The sequence below is a fragment of the Eupeodes corollae genome, chromosome 1, assembly GCF_945859685.1.
Source record: "Eupeodes corollae chromosome 1, idEupCoro1.1, whole genome shotgun sequence".
Classification (NCBI taxonomy): Eukaryota; Metazoa; Arthropoda; class Insecta; order Diptera; family Syrphidae; genus Eupeodes; species Eupeodes corollae.
This window is the reverse complement of record NC_079147.1, coordinates 129,374,282-129,392,191: the sequence shown is the minus strand read 5'-3', so window position 1 is coordinate 129,392,191 and position 17,910 is coordinate 129,374,282. Positions and strand designations below refer to the sequence as shown.

General features: G+C 33.1%; 1 protein-coding gene across 6 annotated transcripts in view; it reads left to right on the top strand.

Annotated features, from left to right (window-relative positions):
* The window catches only part of LOC129953659 (A disintegrin and metalloproteinase with thrombospondin motifs 9), a 161,069-nt gene that overhangs the window by 15,660 nt on the left and 127,499 nt on the right, over positions 1 to 17,910 (top strand). The window contains exon 1 of one of the 6 annotated variants that reach the window (XM_056066987.1): positions 10,148 to 10,292. The exons of 3 other annotated variants lie outside the window; for them this stretch is intronic. The gene's annotated coding sequence lies outside the window, so the exon portion shown is untranslated. Of the gene's footprint in view, positions 1 to 10,147; positions 10,293 to 10,476; positions 10,728 to 11,899; positions 11,918 to 17,910 lie in introns of those variants that run through there. 2 more of the 6 variants (XM_056066986.1, XM_056066988.1) reach the window with 2 other exon arrangements.

Sequence of the window (17,910 nt, the reverse complement as noted above, 5' to 3'; positions counted from 1 at the left end):
TAAGCTTTAGTTAATTCCACTTATGTATATGGCTAAAATTGTGGACAAAATTCTATTTGCAATCTTCTTAACTTTTAAGTTAAAAAACGAAAAACACGTCCAAAATTTCTTCAAGCAGAACAACAAATTCATTGGTTTTACCCACGTTCACGATCATAATTAACAACGATGCAGAACAAAGTTGAAATTTAATTGATCAATTGATGATGCAAATTCAAACTACGTTCTTGATATTCTTAGCCATGCAATCTAAGTATCGAAGGTGTGCTGGTTTAGATAATATTTGATCGAAAGGAAAATAAGTGGCATGCGAATAAAAAAAAATAAAAAATCTGCATATGTAGGTAGGTATGGGTACAATTTTTCCGTAATGACACACAATATTTATTTTTCGAAATAAATAAGAACGAATTATGGCAACAATTTTCATAAGTTAAACCACGCTCTATTTCGAAAAAAATGTATAATGACGAAAGAATCGAACAAAACTCAAAACACCAAAAATAATCAAGAAAGAAAAAGAGTTAATATATATATGTATGTATATATGTATATATATATAGTTAATATGTAAAATTCTCTTGTCACAGTGTTAGTTGCCATACTCCTCCAAAACGGCTTAACCAATTTCAATGAAATTTTGCATATACAATCGGTAGATCTGAGAATAGGTTTGTATCTATTTTTAAAATTTTTAACTGCATCAATATCATACACGGTGCAAAGATCTTACAATATTATTCAGTGAAGTACGTACAATGAAGCATTGATTGCTATGGAGGATTTTTGCGTTATCATTGTCAACTTACCACTCAATTATTTCGGTATGCATTCACTAATACGAATCGCACCAATCATGATCAAATAATGGTATCGCATTGGCTGTGGCATCTTCTGGCATTGCGGCAACTTTATTGGATGGAGGCAGCTCAGCTCATTCAGTATTTAAACTACCACTAAATATTGAAAATAACTTATACCGTGTCTAATATAAAAAAAAACAATCATCAATGGTCACAGTGCTGCAACAGTGTACAATTATCATCTGGGATGAATGCACTATGGCACACAAACATTCGCTTGAGGCGTTGAACAGGACATTGAAAAATATAAAAAAAGACAGACTATTTGGCAGCACTCTTTTCATTTGATTTCAGACAAACACTTCTCGTTATTCTGCGTTCAACGTACGCTGATGAAATCAACACGTTCTTAAAATCATTGCCACTGTTGCCTTATGTTCAAAAAGTACAACTGAAAGTAAATAACCGTGTTCAAATGCTTGAAGATCCATCCCCTGAAGCATTCTCCAAACAAAAAAAAAAAAAAAAAAAAAAACAAACAAAAAAAACATGGAATTTAAGAAACAAACAAAATTAAAAAAAAAAACACACACAAAAAAGACAGTAAAATATAAAAACAAAAAAAGTTAGATTTGCTGCTGTGGTTGTTCTAGTTTTAAGTAGTTTATAGGTAGAATAGGTAGTTTAAGTTAGTTTTAAGTTTTATATTAGGGACCTTATTTAAGTAGTTTTTAAGCAAAAATAAAAAGGATATTGATATTAGTTTTTTTTTTTATTTTCTAATTAATACAAAAATAAATAAAATTGAATTGAAGTTAAAATAGATCTTAGGGCCGAAAGGCATTAGTAGTAAGTGTTATAGTTTAACTTAGAGTGTCCGTATGGGACCATTAAGTTAGTTGTAAGTTATGGATAATTAGGCTAGTTTTATGAATTTTTGTCTAGCTTTAAGATAGATTTAAGAATGAATTAATAAAAATGAATTTAAAAAAAAGCATTCTCCAAACAACTGTTAGATACAGGTGACGGAAAAGTTACTACAGATGAAACTAGATGTATAAAATTACCGGTCGATTTCTGCACGATTATTGATTCACAAGATGCTCTCATTGACCAGATATTTACCGATGTAAGCAGACAATGTACGAATCATTTGTGTGGCCGGCAGAAAGAAAAATTAGCAACAAATGTGGATGTCAACCAATTAAATCTCAAGATACAGCATTTGTTACCAGAAGACTTGGTGTCATACAAATCTATTTATACAGTTTGTGATGATATCGAAGCTGTAAATTGTCCAACTGAATTTGAACTCATTGGATTTAACAGGCATGCTACCGCATAATTTACAACTTAAGGATGGATCTCCGGTAATTTTGTTTCGTAATTTGAACCCATCACAGTAATTAAAAAATGAATGAAAAAAGTTATCGAAGCCATAATTCTAAATAGTATATTTCGAGGTGAAAATATATTATTACCGCGAATCCCTATTATATCCACAGATTTGATTCAAACGCCTTCAATTTCCAAATTAAATTGGCATTTGCAATGATTATCAATAAGTCTCAAGGCTACACGATGTCTGCCTGCGGCTTAGATTTGAGCACTTCATATTTTTCATACGGACAATTATACGTGGGGTACTCTCAAGTGGGCAAACCATCCAATTTGTTTGTATTAGCGAAAGATGGGATTACAAAAAATATTGTACACTCTGCTGCATGAGGGATTGATATTTTTTTTTGTAGTATTGTCAAAATGAGCGATATGTATGTATAGGTATATAATTTTAAAGATTTAATTTTAATAAATAAAAAAAATGTTGGTGATTTTTTATTTTAATATTTTGTGCTCTATACCCACGGAGACCATATTTTCCGAGAAAATATAATGAACAGTACCCAAAAATTGCAAAATTATGAACAGTTTTAAATTTTTTTTTATTTCAAAAGTAGTAAATTAACAAACCTTAAACGTTTTCCTTTTAAATAATTCTTAAATTCGATGCAATTTAATTCATATTTGCATTTGCAAATTAAAATAGACTTGATTGTTTTAATTTTCACATTGTTTTTTTCGTTTGTCCATAAATTGTTTAAAATTGAGAAAACTCTCTCCGATGGGCATTAGACCCAGGAAGGCATAAACAAATCTCTACGATTTTTGAAATGTTTTCAGCACTTATTTGGCTCTTCTTCCATTCAATCATTTTTTCTGAAGAACCCTAATTTTTTACCCATGAAAACTCGTCGAAAACATCAGTGTTATTAAATGAAACAAAAATTACTTCCAATTGTCAGAGGAAAGAGTGTAATCTTTGCTCTTTATTTATTTTTGGAGTGAAGGAGTTTTCAACAATGCAACAATTCCAACAGACGGAGTGCACTCTAAAAATTACTTTTGGAATATGTCATAACTAGTCTAAATGCACTATAATAATGAACGGATAATCACCGTTAAAGCTAGCAAGTACAGTATTTGAAGGACTTTGTGTTTTGGAAGAAATGGACGATCTACTTAAAAAAAAGAAGGAAACGTTCTTGTACTGTTCGAGAAATAAACAGGGACAGGAGAAGGAATGGTTTTTGCCATATTACCTTTTTACCTACTTACTTGTCACAAGGCACCCCTTTTTAGTCACTGGCCTGGTCGTTCAAGTTAGGGAAAGAAACTGTTCGGCAAATAGTACTGGAAACGTCAGAGCTATTGTGGAAAGCTTTGTACCCAATCTATATGTCTGAACCCAGTACCCAAGATTTTAAAATGATTACTGACGACTTCTGGACTTTGTGGAACATGCCCAATTATCTGGGGTCAATCGATGGCAAACATTTTGCCCTAAGATGTCCACCCAATAGTGGAAGTCAGTACTTTTATTATAAGAAGTTCTTCAGCATTGTTCTTATGGCCGTTTGCGATGCGAAATATTGCTTCACCCACATTGACATTGGAGCGTATGGAAGCCAAAGCGATGGTGATACAAAACCAAAACTCTTTTTCCTCATGGTCTTACCTATAAATATAATTTTTTTCCTGACTAGGAATCTTTCAGGTCAGATGTTTTGAAAAGAAACTTTTGGGAAATAAACTTCCAATTCCTCAGACGAAAAACTTGCCGGACTCACTTGTTCAAAACCCGCATTACTTTGTGGGCGATGCTGTTTTTCCGTTGGGCACAAATATTATGCGACCATATCCTGGAACCCTCCTCTAACCAAAAGATGAAAATTTCTGGCGATCGTCGCATAATTGAAGATTCATTTGGATTATTGGTAGCCCGTTGGCGAATTTTGTTAACGACGTTACATATGCTTCCAGAAAACGCGGAGAAAATTCGCTCGCATCATTGCCATAATGGATGATAAAATCTCTCAGCGATTGAGTGTTAAGGGATAAAACTTCCATCAAGCTTTTCCACTACCTTGCCAAATTTTTCGCATAACCTATTAAATACTGTTTTCCTTTTTTTTTGATGAGGCTGTGCCAGTGGAAAAATCTTCTGCGGTAGCACCACCATCATGACTGAAAAACTGTGCCGTTTCAATGTTGTCATTAATTTCGTTGGAGAAGGTTGATTTAGCTTCCTAAGTTCCGTCGAGTACCTTTCTCGAAGGGCCTTCCACTGCAACGGGCATTCTGAATCTAAAATATAAAAACACGTACATAAATACTTTTTGCAAATAACATATTTTATGAATTGCTTACATGTATGTCCTTTTGCTTTTTTCAGCTATTGCCTTCCACGCCTTTTCTTTTTTTTAATTTATTAAAATAGAAGGCATCGCTTTTGTCATAAAGACATTTATTTTTTCGGACACCTTCTATTAAAATTAAATCGAATTCAGCATCTATTTTAATAATGTTTTCCATTGCTTTGTTTATTGTTTTGTTTTTTGTTTTCCCTTTGTATGGAGTTGGCGGAGTCATGGTATGGGGGTGCGCTGCGGCGGCATCGAGGTTAGGGCAGTTAGTTTTTATAGATTGTATTATGCATAAGATGGTATTTTTGAAGATATTTAGAATAATCACAAGAAAAGTGCAGATAAATTGGGTCTTCCTGAGAGTTTTTATTTTTAGCAAAACAATGATCCAAAATAAACTACTTATGTGGTCAAGGAATTGATCCTCTACAATACTCCTCATACACAAAACCAAACACTGCCCTTAGCAGAGAAAATTTGTTTCCAACAGTCGTGTATGGAGTCAGGGTATGGAGTGGGCTACTGCGGCATCGGGGTTAGGGCAGTTAGTTTTTATTGATGGCATTATGCAATATGCATAAGATGGTATTTATAAATATATTTAAGAATAATCTCAAGAAAAGTGCGGAGAAATTGGGTCTTGATGAGAGTTTTTAATTTCAGCAAAACAATGGTCCAAAATTGGTCAGGAAACAACAAAACAACACAACAAAGGAGTTATTAACAATAATAGTATACTAATTAATTTTTTTCTTTATTAAATTAAATGCATTGCTTTTATTAATTTTGTTTTTTTTTAATTTAAAAATATTATTGTAATTTTTTTTGTCACATACTTTATAAAATAAATTATTATAAACTAATTTTTAAAAAATACTCAATATTTTTAATAAAAAAATAAGTTACTTTTGAAAAATACAGGTGTGCCAATAGTTTTGTCCATGTCTGTAAATCGTAGATATCACCCTCCAAAATCCAATGGATTACATTGTTGTATTTGTAATGTCGACGAATAGATGTGAATTTCAACGAAAATATTTGGCTTGTTTTCAAGCATACGTAGTATTACCTACTGAGTTTTTAGGGAAAATGACACAATTTCGAGGGGAAATGTCACGCACACTTGAATGAGTTTATGAATCAACAGTTTGCCTTTCCTTGTAGGCAAACCAAGATGGCTACCGAGGATTTACATCTTTATCAGAGTGTTTTTGGTTTCCACTAAGGCACCTCACTTTTGTATATATATTTTCAAATATATATACAATGACCTCACCTTTCATCCAGACGCCAACTGAGGAATTTCCGAAATGGAATGGAATGGGAAAAACTTGTTGCGAAGCACCAGCAAGCCTTGGATACGGACAGATGTACTGTTGACAGCCCACGGAAACGATTTAACCACCATGCAGGATATGCGATGTGATAGACCGAGCAGAAAGAGGAAGAAATACTGCGATATTTCTTCTTGTCTTAGAAGGCTTAAATGCCAAGCTGGGTCAACCGAGTCACAATAATGTAATTAGAGAAGCCGCCTCTAACGCGCTCGGTTTCAAGAACCCATCAACAAGGATGAAGAATTTCGGCAGGCAAATGCAGGCGAACGTTGCATAGAAGGACAAAAGCTGCTTCTGTGCTCTTTGACCACAGTTACAACTTCTCAGAAGTACGTTGAAGATTTTGAGAGGTTCTAAAGCAAACATGAAGTTCGAAAGTTTTATGATCAGGTGAAACGAAACTCACAAGTACACATAGTTTGAATTGAAGGCTGAACGAACGAAAGTGAAAACATCAGACAGGATGATTCTCGATTAAGACGAAGTATATATGTATATACCTAAGCTGAAGTCTAACAATGCCGATCTGCAAGATATGGCCGTAAGAAAGCATGATGAATGGAACCTTAGTATTCTTTGTACGGTATTGAAGGAGAGGTGAAAAAATGTGTTTCGGTTTATGATCCAAACAAAGCACATTTTTTAAATTCATTTTTATTATTTCAATCTTAAACCTATCTTAAAGCTAGATAAACTTCATAAATCTAGCCTAATTAATCATAACTTACAACGAACTTACTGGTAACATAGGGACACTTTAAGTTAATTTACAATACTTAATGTCTTTCGGCCCTAAGATCCATTTAACTTCAATTCAATTTTATTTATCTTTGTATTCATTTAAAAATTAAAAACAAACTAATATCAACATCTTTTTTTTTATTTTTACCTAAAAACTACTTAAAACTAGGTCCTTAAAAAAACCTTACTCCAATTTTGTAAGTATTTATTGTAGATTTTTGTTTTCATAAAAACTGTTCGACTTTTTGCAAAGTTTTACCAGATGTGAAAATCGTTTTTCTTCGTTGCAAAAACTGGAGGTAAAATCAGCTCTTGTTTATATTCAAGGTGAAAGATATATTTTTTCATATATAATTGATTTATATGAATAATTGATTTTGGTATTTCATCACATTGTATAATAAAAGACTGTATTTGAAGTCGATATTTTTACTGGTTTTTGAGATATGAATGACGAAAGCAGCTTTTCGTACAGAAATATTTAAAAATCATTGATTTAGATTCTAGGGACCTTAAAACCTCTAGAAATGTCGAATTTTTCAATTTTACAAATCGGACCCGATTACAAGAGTTTCCAAATCGCAGTTAATAATTTTTGTGATATTTTGTATGTAATTTTTTTTATCAGTACATCGTTGTTTAAATTCAATAAATATGTATATTTGGAATAAGGAAATCCGCATTTGGGTTGTGCGTAGCTATACGGCCCTTTGGCACAGGTGGCGTATAAACAAAGTTTTAGTCAGGTCTTGGAATGGAGTGCAAGCTGCATTGGGCACATAGTTGATGGCCGTTATTTAAAAAATCTGGAGGAAAAAATAAAAGAAAGAAAATAAATGTCAAAAAAGCAGCCAAAAAAGAGGCTGGGATGCGACCCACACTGATAACTTCCGATCCCGTCTGTCGATTTGTCTTGCTTAAAAGTTTGTCTATATGTACTCCTATCAATTTTTACCAAATTTGCGTACTATTTTATGTAGATTTAATTTTTTATGAAAAAACGAACTGTTGGATTTTTATATAAAAATTACTGAATTACTGAATTTTTGAAAAGATATTTGAGAAAATCAATGTTTATCAACTTTTGTTTAATGTTTTTTAGGTTTTTAATTTTTTGTACAAAAAACTGTCAATTACATTTTTTTCAAAATTTTACTGAATGTTAACAACAATATTTTTTGAAAGATAAAAGTAGTTTAAAGTCAATATCTACAATTTTTGAAAAGATATTTGAGTCGAAAATCAATTTTTACCAACTTTTATAAATTTTTTTTTTAGGTTTTTATTTTTTGTAAAAAAACTGTTCGTTCGATTTTTCTCAAAATTTGTCCTAATGTTGAAAACAATATTTCTTATAAGAAAAAATTAGTCAGAAGTTATTATATAAAATTTTCGAAAAGATATTTGAGTCGAAAATCATTTTTAACCAACTTTCGTTATTTTTTTTTCGGGTTTTGAAGGTGACGAATTTTTTTTTCAGTTTTTTTGATTTATAAAAAAGACCGTTAAATGGAATTTTTTTTCAAAAAATACACTTCTTTGATATCACGTTCCAATATATTACTTAAAATTTATTTCAAGTCTCCAGCGTTTTTGGTTCGTAAGAAATTTAGGGTTAACCAAAATGTTCACCTTTTTTTCAAACTGCTATGGTAAAAAAACAACCCACGCAATTTTCTTGAGAGCCCTTTCTGTATCTTTCTGCCTTATTATCTGTATAAAAAAATTTATTTGAAGTCTATATCTCTTCTGGTTCTTGAGTTATGGAGGACGAAAAAAACGTCGCGAACGTACGGACGAACATACATACGGACGTACAAACGTACGTACACACGCACGCACAGACATCTTTCTAAAAATCTTTTATTTCGACTCTAGGGACCTTGAAACGTCGAGAAATGTCAAAATTTTCAATTTGTCAAATCGGACCCATTACAATAACTTCCTATGGGAAGTTAATAAATAAAATAAATAAATAATAATAAATAAGGTGGCGCAACAGTCCGTAGAGAACCAGGGCCTAGTGACTTACAACTCTCAACCATTCCTGTGTGCGAGTATTTGCAGGAATGGAGGGGACCTACAGGTTCTATGCCAAATCCGAACGGCTTATTTAAAGAAGTACTTTTTCATGACAAGAATTACTCCTGGAGAATTTGTCAATTCCTCGCAAGAGGCAGTACCCCTTAATAAAACTCTAGGTGGCACATTCAGGGATCGAACATAAGACCTCTCGTATGACAGTCAAACTAACCATCATGCCACGAGTACCAACAATAAAGAAAACAGAGGCCTACAATTATGCAATTTCATAAATTGACAGAGGTAGGCATAATAAAGTTACAAAAAACTGGCAAATAAAGATTGCAATATTTGTATTTATTTTGAATTGTAAGCTCATAATTTTCGATGGTTTGGACTTTAAATTTGATTATTCTTTAGGTGTGCCAGCTACCCGAGATATGGCTCAAATTAACCATTTTTTTATATAAAAAAATATTGTCAGTAATTCCAGTTTTAATTTCTCTGTTTCGTATTATTAACTGCCCATAGGAAGTCATTGTAATCAAAAAAAAAAATTAACGCTTATTCAAAAAACTGATAAAAAATATTTGTCACTTCGAATATTTTACGAACAAGAACTGATTTTAACTCCAAAATAATTTTGTGCAACTAAAAATAATGTTTTTCACATCTAGTAAAATTTGGGCAAAGATCGAATGGACATTATAATAATAAATAAATAAAAACCTAAGATAGAACAACACTAAAAGTTGGTACAAAAAAGATTTTCGACTCAAATATCTTTTCAAAAATCAAAAAAATGTTTTTCAAACTAATTTCATCTCACAGAAAATATTGTTTTCGACATTCAGTAATTTTTGTTTTAAAATCAACAGTTTTTTATAAATTAAAATCTACAAAAACTAGTATGGTGAATAATAGATGATATTGACTTCAAATTAATTTCATTCATCCAATTTGTATTTGCTTATAAAAGAAATAAAGATTTTTAAGAAATGCTCATCAAATTGGTAAAAATTGGTTTTCGAATAAAAATCTCGTTTAACAAAAATAGATTTCCAAATCAAACTATTTCATCATATGCAAAATATTGTTGGTAATTTTTAATTTTTTGAAACACTTCAACTGATGACTTTTTAACAAAACTCAGTTACCTTTATAATGCTTTGAAGCAAGACAAATCAACAGACAGGATGGGATGGTAGCAGTCTGGGTCGCATACCAGCCTCTTCTTTTATTTTTTTCTTTGTTTAAATCGTAAAACGCCTTTCGATTATATCCGTTTAATGTACCGTCAGGCTCTATATGCACTATTAACACGATCTACAGTGTCCTTATGTTGATGATCGTTGGATTTTGTGAATAAACCGATTTCGAGCAATTGTCTTAAAAATAATTCCAAGTTTAAGCATGTAATAGTTTTTTTTTTTATAAAAACAACATATGTATGATCTAGGTGATTCTTCCTTATTGTATTATATGCATTTTCGTTTGTCTTCACTTGCCTTTGATTTGTTCCTTACAAATGCTGTTTCCCAAACTTTTGCTTTGTTTTTCACGCCACACTTAACTAACAAATGAACGCCCAAATCTACAAATCTAACCCTTAAAATGTAAATTGTATTGTACTCGAGCCATATATTCCATGAATAATTTTGTTTGGATTTCCCAAGGAATATTAGGTAGGTACATTTTCCTTAACTTTTCATTCATACATTTTACGTTCCAGTAATATTCACATTGAATGCTTTTTGTTTAATATGTATCTGATTTATAATTAGAAAATTCTATTTATGTCTTTCAAGTTATGTTAAGCTTTAGAATTCGATTTCAAAAAACACATTTTAGTTTATAGTGAGTTATTATTGCAAGAAGTATCTGCCTCGTTTTTAAATTAGTTACTTTATATAGTTTTTCAAATTAGTGGCGACAAAAATATCAGAGCATTAGAAGTAATAAATTAAGCAACCCTACGAAATTGTTTGTCAAAACATCTGGCAATGAGCAAGCAGAGATACATTCACATTACGCGAGTTTTATATTATTAGTATTTATTGTGTTCTTTAATTGTATGTTCGTAAACGAAATAAAAGTAGTTTTCCTTCATTATAGCAAAGGTAATTTCAAAATTAAAGTTGGCTTAGCATCATTTGGATTTGTACATTCGTAGTTAAATATGCATTACAATCGAGTTATTTGTTGCTATCAGATACATACATATGTACATAGATATATAAAAAAATACATTTTTATTCGCAGATTCAATAAAGCAGCAAGTTCGTGAGACCCAGTTGTGTCTTATGAACTTGCTCCTATATCTAAAGACTGTTTACATCTGGTACTTGTATTTTAAATTAAAAAAAATATGTTTGGCTTCAAGAATTAATATGCCATCTAATTAATCAAAAAAATCATTTTTTTTAAATCAATTTGTTATGTATAAAATGTTTCCATTTAAATTTAGAAAATTTTAATATTCAGTAGTATTATTAATACACGTTTTACATTTTCGTAAAACAATGAAGACATTATCGAGGTATGAAAATTTGAAAAAATAATGTTTTATATTCCCTTCAAAATCACAATGCCATTTTTGATCAACAAATATTAATTCGACAGCATAAGGAACTGTGCACACAATTTCTTTTTTAATTTTGAAAAATAAAATGTTCAAATCCTGACCAAAAAATGTTTTTTTTAGACTTAAAAAAGAAATTTAAAAATCACCTAACGCGAACCGAATCTTGTTGTCCAAGCTTGAAATAAAGTAACCAAATGGTTTGGGCAGTAGGGGCAACAACAGACATCGATTTCTCTACCATCCTCATGTTTTGTTTTGTTTGATTAAAATCTCAAGTTCGAATTTTTTTACGATTACAATACTTGCTATATAGTTAATGTGTGTAGCAAGTAAATAAAAATATAGACGTATTTTAAGAAAAAAACGACTATGCATGCACATACATTACATTTGATCATTCCTGAATGTTTAGCTTCGTAAAGTATTTCCAAATACATATTTGGTTTTTATTTTTGCAATATCTTAAAAATCCCTTTCAAATTATTTTATATTATTATGAAGCACAAATGTTGCTACCAGAAGTTAATATAGATTTCAGTAAATCTTATAGAGTAAATACCTAAAACTAAAGATATAATGTGATTTTTGTGGTTTGAAAAATAATTGAATATTGTGTTTTCAATTAAATGAAATCTTTTGAGCCGATTAAATAAATATATAACATAGTTTAATTTACAAAATAATTTTTGTTTTTGATGGCCTTATATTGGTTAACAAAACAGAGATGTAAGTATTATGCTGATAAATATCATTTAAAATTTAATGAAATTGTTTTTTTCGGGGATACGGCGCGTGTGTAAAACATTGCATTTTTCTCATGTTTTTAAAAATTATATTGGAATAATGAACATAATGAATAATAGATGCATATTAAGTATGAATTTTAGAGTTCTGCTCATGTTCAGAAATCATAACCTAAATTATAAAGTATTATTATTATTATTACTATTATTATTTTTATAAAAATCATTATTATTATTTATTTAACTTATTTCCAGCTGGGTAATTCTTTTTTCTTGGTTCAAGCATATAGCTTCTTGTTTTTGTATAACCGTTTCTTTCATTTCCACCATTTTTTCAAGCTTCTCAACCTTTTCAGAAATAATCCCTACTTTCTCATCGGTGTTTTTGATGACCTTATTGGTAGCTTCGTTTATATTCTGAAAGATTTCCTCTTTTTGCTCCCTTAATAGTGCTTTCAAGTCCTCTAAAGTAATTGCCATTTTACTGGTTGAGTTTGAGATGCACGTGCTTGCCTCTAGGTGGCTTTTATTAGCAATCGGTTGGAAGTGAGAGCTCACAGCTGATTGTTTTGACGTTTATAATCGTGGTTTGTTTGCCGGAATGAATTTATGTGATTTATGTATTAAATTATAATTGGTTTGTTGAATAAATATAATAAATGCCCCTTTTTCACTCTCTTGAGTGTTTTAAAATAGCGTTTTTTTTTTTTTTGTTTTTTTTTTTTTTATACGAAATTTGGTAATTTAAGTTTAAATTTCTTTTAAAAATACCTTACAAATAATAATAATAATAATAATATTAATAATAATAATAATAATAATAATAATAATAATAATAATAATAATAATAATAATAATAATAATAATAATAATAATAATAATAATAATAATAATAATAATAATAATAATAATAATAATGATAATGATAATAATAATATTAATGATAATGATAATAATAATAACCCTCGGGTGGAGTTGTATGCCTAGAGGGCGCGTCCCCAAGCTGGCGGATAGGGAACGCTCGGTAGATATACCACGTAGGTGGGAATTAAAATACCAACCGTGAACCAACCAACAATCTTAAATTCTTCGCCGTAGAAAGCGCGATGGTGGGCGTCTTTTCTTTATGTTAGAAGTGGCCCTTTTCTCGACCTGCCATTAGGTATAAACTGGAAAAAATCTAAAATGGACAACCAAAGAAATAACCTGTTGAATTCGGATATCCCCACCACGTCGGGATCGAATTCGAACTCCCGCGCACTTGATTTGGTACCTGGATCAAGTGTGATAAATGAGCCACAGCTCATAAACAACACTAGACCCAATACTCAGTTGACAAGTGACGAGCACGCAACGACCGGTGCAGCCCTCACAGCAGCTGGGAGATTACAACAGCGTAGGAAATGGACAAGAAACATTAATGAATCCTTATTACGCCAGTCCATCTAGCCTATATAGTTACAGATAGGGAAAGTAACATGACAATGACATATCGAACACGTCTACACACAGCGTTTACATCTTCACACCCGGACTACAATGTGAGTGAACAACGACTCGCTGATCAGGTGAAAGCTATACACAGGAACAACGTTATTCCCGAAGCTATCAAGCTTAATCAAGCCGACATTCAAAATGCACCCGAAACAGAAGAGTCAGACCACCCCACTCACGACCTCATTAACAACGAGGTCAGAATACTGACAACAACGAAACCGAATTAGCACACGTCGGCTTTGAGGAACAAATGTCAAAAACGTTCTGGGAGCTATTCTCTTTATTTGACAAAACGAACCCAGCTATAAGACCACCTATAGCTAGGATTAACACCTCACGAAAAGCATGCCAGATACTGAAGCACCTAAATGATGACATCATCCCCAGATTTATAGGAATATAGACGGTCTGGATGGATTGCAAAGCATAATCTACTGTGCAGCACAAACGACAGCAACTTTATTGCGAAAACATCAACCACGAGAACAAAAGAGTCATAGATACACTAAGACAAAAGCTCTCTGTGATGAAAACTAGGCGAAAAAAATACAAAGTCTCAGAAAAAAAGAAGAACATACAACATATGTACGTTTCTATAAAAACGAAAAATCCTTGTACAGAAGTTTGAAACAAAACAGACTGACGGTGAAAGCTCGCACCAAAATTTGCCTACTAAACAAGATACTGAGAAGTATTGGTCGTCAATATGGTCTAAACCAGTGCAACACAACCCCAGCGCACAATGGATTACTAATGAAAAGGGAGGAGCGTTTAGACTTACACCAATGGAGAGTCACACCATAACCCTGTCCAATCTCAAAGAAGTCTTGAACAAAGCACAGAAGTGGAAAGCCTCGGGAATTCATCAAATACAAAACTTGTGGTATAAGAGGCTAACATCAACCCACTAAAAATTAGTCCACTTTTTTAACATCAGTATTGAGAATCTCAGAGCAATTCCCGATTTCCTAACTGAAGGAATAACCTGTCTGATACCAAATTCAGGACGTTTCAATAAAGACCCAGCTAAAGGAGGACCAATTACATGCCTCCCAACCATGTACAAGATAATAACAGCATGCATCAACAACTCTATCTATAAACACCTAACAGAACAGGACGTCAAGAACAAAAAGGATGCATTAGAGGGGCCAGAGGCTGTGATGAACAATTGACTATTGACCATATCATACTTGAACAAGCGTCGAAGACTACACGGAACCTATACGTTGGATATATTGATTACCAGAAAGCTTTCAACAGCATCCCACATTCATGGGTAGTTGAGGTCTTATCGATCTACAAAATCCATCATATTGCTTTTTTAAAGCAGTAATTAGAAATAAGATAAACACAATAGAAATCAAGGGAGGAATGCCGCAAAACAAAACATCCCAATAAAGCATGGTATCTTTTAAGGAGACTACTTACGTGCTTTATGGTTTCATTGCCTTAAACCCACTCAGCAACCTTTTGAAAGAAACAGGATACGGGTTTAAATTTAAAAAAGATACAATTGCTACACACCAGATAAATCATTTACTGTACATGGATGATCTTAAACTATATGCATCCACCAAATCACATCTCAACCACCTTCTGAGCATTACGAAGTCCTTTAGCAGCGATATCAAAATGTCCTTCGGTATTGACAAACGCAAGACACTAGATATAACTAGAGGCCAATATCATCAAACCCTGAACATTCGGTTTTTGAGTTGGGTGAAGTGACTCATGATGATGTTTACAAATACCAAATAAAATTCTCATCTTCATGGGAAAAATCTATTTAAGGCAATTAATGCATACGCCATCTTAGTGCTCACGTAAAGTTTCGGCATCATTCGATGGACCACAACAGAGATCAACAACATCCAAAGAAAAATGAGAACAACTCTCACAAAGTACAGAGCACACCATCCCAAATCGTGTGTAGAAAGAATGACTCTCCCTAGAAGACAGAAGACAAAGAGACCGTAGGCTAATTGACATCCAGCTTCTACAATCATACTTTTATGAAAAATGCGGTCGGTCAAACCTCATAAAGGCAATAACATCAGTAGACAACGAGTATACGCCTTTGAAACTGCAAGCAGATGCAATCGAGCCTACTGCAGAAAGAAAAGATCAAAAACTGCAAAGATGGGCGTCGAAGACGTCACATTGAAGATATATTATTATTCGTTAACCAGTCAAAACGTTCACCAGAAATTGTCAAACAAGTGGCTGACGGGTGGAAATATCTACTCCAAAACTGAAGGTTTGCTCGCTATTCAGGATGAGGTTGTACAAACCAGAAACTATATGAAATATATAGTTAAACAACCGTATGCGCACGAAGACGTTTGCAGAACGTGTAATATCAGTATGCTTCAATCTGGCTCAGAGTGACTATTTAAAATGCCACGACAATGTCGCCCAAATCTTTCACATCGAGCTTTTTAAGGCAAACAACATAACACCAGAGCAGTCCCGATACTATCTATATGAACCTGAACTAATCATCGAAACAGACAGTGTCAAACTATTCTTTGATAGGACACTCTACACGACACACCGCCGAGAACACAATCTACCTGACATAACATTTTGCAAAAAAAAACTCGTGAAGGAGACTTAGTGGAGATAGCTGTTCCACTAAGCAGAAATATAGAGAATTCCTACTTGGATAAATCTAACAAATACGCTGAGCTTGCGACCGAAATCAAAACGGAATTTCATTTGAAACCGGTGAAGGTCATACCGATTATTATATCTAGTGTTGGAATTGTTAATAATACCTAGTTGGTAGTGTTAAAATGTTAAACTTAAGAGAGACGATAATAAAAAGTATACAGAAAGAAGTATCCGTATCGTGATGATAGTGCGTTGGAATGTCATGCAAGGGTCTTGGGTTCAATCCCTGCCTGTGCCACACGGGTACTGCCTCTTGCGAGGAATTGACAAATCTCCAAGAGTATTCTTGTCATGAAAAGTGCTATCTCAAATTAGCCGTTCGGATTCGGTATATAAACTGTAGGTCTCTTCCATTTCCAACAACATTACTCGCACACAGGAATGATTGAGAGTTGTTTGTCACTAGGCCCTGGGTCTTCATGGACTGTTGCGCTATCTAATTTATTAGATATTTATACATGTATAACCATTTTGTAGCTAATTTTGGCTTTTGTTCAAGACTTTTTTTGTACAAACAGTATGAAGCAAGATATTAACGCAAAGGCTACTAGCTTCTAGGGAAAAAATCGTATTTCATTAAAGTGTACACTTTGTTGGCCTTATAACGGAAAAACTATCAACTTGACGTGAAAATGTTATAAGACCAATTTTGTAGATAATTACCTCCTCTACAATTTGTGTCCAATTTTTTTTGTACGACCAATAAAAAACGAGATATTAAAAAAGGCCAATTCCGTGAACTTTGACCTCGAATAACCTTTGACGCGTACATGATATCGAGGTCGACTTTTAAAACATTGTTAACAACAATATAAAAAAGATGTGCACTAAAATTCTTAAGTGCGAAATTTCCGAGCTGGTCCCCTTTTTTGGTTTAATTTGACTGGACTACTATCATTTTTCGTTGATGTTTTTGGATTTTAGCTTTTGCACCGCTTTTATCTATATAATTATTTACTATGTCCATTGGTCGTTTGTCAACCATACTCATTCATTTTGCAGAATTCAGATGTAGCGTTTATTGAAAGAATGTATTTGAAAGTGTCGGGCCAGTAGTATTTATTAATAACATGTTCATACACCTCTTTAGCTTGCCTATGGGCTCGATTCTGTTTTGCAGTTTCATTTCCTAAATGCTCTCCTTCATCCGTTATATCTTCGAATTTTTGATTGCAGAGCGATAGGTGCATCAACGAGCGTCTCATGATCATCCGCATTAAAACTATATTCGGCAACATTAACCTAATATGCCCGTACGCCCCCACAGAAGAAAAAAAGATGTCCAAGCTTTATGTGGAGCTAACACTGACTTGGAACACTACCTCCTTGTAGGTAGCAGTTCGAGTTTCCAGACCCAAGGCAAAACAGGGAGATGCTGGGAGCTGGTACAACGTCGAACAGCTATAATCACAAGAGAGCTGCACATAATTCCCCGACCGATGTACAAGAAACTTCTCTCGAAGTTCTCTGCTGCCAAGGCCAACACAATGAATCGAGAACCAATGGAAACATTGCCAAGATGCAATGAGAGAAGCCGCCTCTGATGTGCTGGTTTTCAAGCAACCAACCACGAACCCCTGGTTTGATGAGGAATGCCGGCAGGCAAATGCATCCAATTAACACGCACGCAAAGCGGTGCTGTATAAAAGGACGAAAGCTGCTCATGAGCTCTATTAGCAGAAGAGGCAAAAGGAAAACAACCTGATTGGTCCTTATCAGTGTGGTTTTAGACCAGGAAAGTCCATGGTTAATCAACTATTCACATTACGGCAGATTCTGAAAAAAAACCAAAGAACATAAAAT